Source organism: Gossypium raimondii, chromosome 7 (assembly GCF_025698545.1).
Source record: "Gossypium raimondii isolate GPD5lz chromosome 7, ASM2569854v1, whole genome shotgun sequence".
NCBI lineage: Eukaryota > Viridiplantae > Streptophyta > Magnoliopsida > Malvales > Malvaceae > Gossypium > Gossypium raimondii.
The window spans coordinates 6,840,820-6,844,428 of record NC_068571.1 but is presented as its reverse complement, the minus strand read 5'-3'; the positions used below and the strand labels follow the sequence as shown (position 1 = coordinate 6,844,428).

Here is a 3,609-nt window from a genome sequence, read left to right as displayed (position 1 = left end):
CAACAAATGGTTGATGACCTCACTTCCTGCCTTAAATCACACATGCACATCATTTATGAGACACGAACTAAAGTTAAAGTGATTCAAAAGACCCAATTTTAGAAAACATTCAATTCCAATGAAAAAAATAAAAGGTGTCATTTAATAAACATGTGCACCTTTTAAGAAAGGGAATTTTCTCTAGAATTAAGTTGTTATTTTGATCTTAATTTATATAGAGTGATGGTCGAAGCTTTAGTTAAATATTGATTAGACATTAGTTCAAAGTGTTACATATAAAATGACAAATATATGATAGATACAAGTGTTATGAAAGAAATGAACGCCGAAATTGCTTGTATTCGTCTAGGAAACGTTCATATGATTTCCGTCACTTGTACTGAAATTAGTCTCTAATTCTTGAGAAAACCAGATGCTAGTTTTGCTTCAAGACCCCTTACCATGGCCACTGATTTCCTCTCAAAAGGGCACTTAATTACTATTTTTTCACCCTTAGGAGATCAGTGGATAAAAATGAAGAGAGTTATGGTTAGGGAGATGCTTTCATAGGAAAGACATCGATGGCTTTATGAGAAAAGAGTTGAAGAAGCTAATAACCTCGTGCATTACGTGCTTAACCAATGGAAAAATGGTGATGAAGGCGGCCTTGTAAACTTAAGGCTGGTTGCCAACACTATTGTTGCAATGTGACGAGGAAGTTGATCTTTAATCGAAGATACTTGGGAGAAAGGAAAGCAGATGGTGGACTCGGTTTTGAGGAAGAAGAATACGTCGACGCTATTTTCACTTGTGTCACTCATCTTTATTCCTTTTTTATATCCGATTACTTGCCATTTTTGAGAGGCCTCGACCTAGAGGGGCATGAGAAAATCGTGGAGGACGCAACTAGTGTTCTAGAGAAATATAACAATCCCATTATTGATGACAAGATTCAACAATTGAGAGATGGCAAGAAACATGAACCTCAAGACTTGCTTGATGTTTTCGTTTCTTTGACTGATGATGATGATGCCCCACTACTGTCAACAGACGAGATCAAAGCTCAAGTTAATGTACGTCTTTTCTGTTGCGAAATGACGATAGATGCATTGGGGAACTCAATTTCAACAATTGCGAGGTCATCAAGATTATGAGCTTTACAAAACTGCGAGCTCATTAACACTGTGAGCTCATCAAATGTGCGAACTTTACAAAATTGCAAGCTCACCAAAAACTACTAGCTCCCCACATTCGCGAGCTCTCTAACAGTGAGATCTCACCAAACCTGTGAGATCACTAAAGGTGCGAGCTCTGACAGGGTAACCCAAATATGTGAACTCCTTATTTTGCAAGTAGCCAACTTACAGTGAAACAGTAATAATTATTTATAAAATATTTTTGGTTGTTGGTTAAACTGAAATTAACCAATAAAGAAATAAGTTTAAATAATCAAGTTCCAAGATTTGTCATGTTATAATATTTTATTATTATTTTTAGCTTATTTAAATATAGATTTTCATGTAAACTGATATAGGACAATAAAAATTAAAATTTTATAATCCATATACTTTTATGTTCTATTACTTTCTATCTCAATACATTCCTTCACCAAATATCTAACATTCCCTTTTCTCTAATTGTTTTGAACAAAATATAAGCCACCATCATGTTAAACTTTATTAAAATGGATTACTGAGACATGAAAATAAAATAAATATGATATAATTTAGACGTGTTATCATAGAAAATCACCCTATATATTGATAATCTCTTTTTTTTCAACTTAATTTTTAGCAAATTACGGTTGCAGCAGTGGATAATCCATCAAATGCCTTAGAATGGGCATTTGCAGAGATGTTGAATAATCCAAAAATGCTAAAAAGGGCTAAAGAAGAATTAGATAATGTGGTTGGAAAAGATAGGTTAGTACAAGAATCCGATTTCCCACAACTTAACTATATTAAGGCATGCGCCAGATAAGCCTTTAGACTCCATCCCATTGTACCATTTAGCCCTCCTCACATGTCCGTGACTGATACGACAGTGGGCGACTACTTCAACCCTAAGGGTAACCATGTGATAGTTAGGGTTTTTTTTTTATAATTATTTTGACTTGAAAAACACTTTTTTTTAGAAAACTTTGCTAAACAAATTATTTTTATTAAAATTTTTATTTTAAAAAGCATTTTTGGAAAAGAGAAACTAAAATTTTAACTTTTTTTCCCAAAAGCACTTTTAATACTTAGTTACTTTTTCACCCGAATAACATAGTACTTTCATTTTTTCTTGTGCTTAATTGTGTACAAATAGTATTTTAAAATAATACAACTGTGTACAAGTATTTAATGGTTTTATTTAAATATTTAAAATATAGTTTACATATTCTAATTAAATTTATATTCCAGATATTAAAATATCAAAACAAGTTATAATAAATTATTTTTATATTCTTACTAAAATATAATAATATTAATTAATTTGAACATTATTTAAATGCATATTTGTTACTTGATAATAAAATATCTAAAATAAACATTTTTTTTCTCAATAGCACTTTTTGACAACAATGCTAAACACTTCAATCTTAAACCAAACTTTTCAAAAGCATTTTCCTATGACATTTTTTTTACTTTTCAAAATCGTTGCTAAGCTAACCTTTAGTCGGGTTGGGCTTGGTTGAAACCCTGAAGTTTGGGACGAGCCATGCGAGTTCAAGCTAGAACATTACCTTCAGGACTGTAATTAAGGTGAAGTGGTGCTTTCAGAGCCAGATTTGCGGTTGTTTACATTCAGTAGAGGAAGGAGAGGGTGCCCCGGAGTGCTACTTGGAAGCTCGATGACTATCATGATTTTTGCGAGGCTGTTGCATGGATTCAGTTGGAACATCCCAACTAACCTGGAAACTACTGATGTATGTCAAGGAAGGGGAGTTCCCTTTATGGCTAAACCACTGCTTGCTATTGCAAAGTCATGATTGCCACCCCATGTCTACTCTTGTCAGGTTGAAAGTGAATTACAGTGATTAACTCCTTGACGAAGATGGGGGTTGACAAGGGAGACCTGCTTGTGGCTTGGTTCTAATGAAATTGTTTTTATCCATAATATGCATTTCCTGTTGTAGCTTATTTCGGTGTTGGTATGGGATGTACTCACTTACGCCATTAAGATATGAATAAGTAGAATTTTTGGTAATTGGTTCTAAAACATTATAAAATAATCATTGAACTAATTGAAAGATTTAAGTCACTGGGCTGTTAAAATCGTTTTTGTATGACCTTTTCTATTCACGCTTGCATCAATTGAAAGCTTTTTTTCGCCTTCTCTTCTACAAGTCAATTTTTTTAATGAAATAGCTTTAACGTCATGAATTTGCAAATCAAAATCCAAACAACTTTCTTTTCTAATTCCCAAAACTGATCATAGATTGATATGGATCTAAAGTATGTTCTTCTACTCATTGATAGGTACTGATTCATTGTACCAGTCGTCATTAGGAGATTACTAGTAGGACCTCTTTTTCAAATTACCAAGTGATTTAAATAAATACTTCCGAATAGTTACGTGACTTAAATAAAAACTTTTAAATAGTTGAATGATCATTTTATAATTTTTTGAAATTGAGTGTCTAAA

The 3,609-nt window shown here is 32.8% G+C and overlaps 1 pseudogene; it reads left to right on the top strand.

The window, feature by feature from the left end:
• The first annotated feature begins 309 nt into the window (after positions 1 to 309).
• Positions 310 to 3,084, top strand: LOC105764640 (phenylalanine N-monooxygenase CYP79D16-like; annotated as a pseudogene).
• The last annotated feature ends 525 nt before the right edge of the window (positions 3,085 to 3,609 follow it).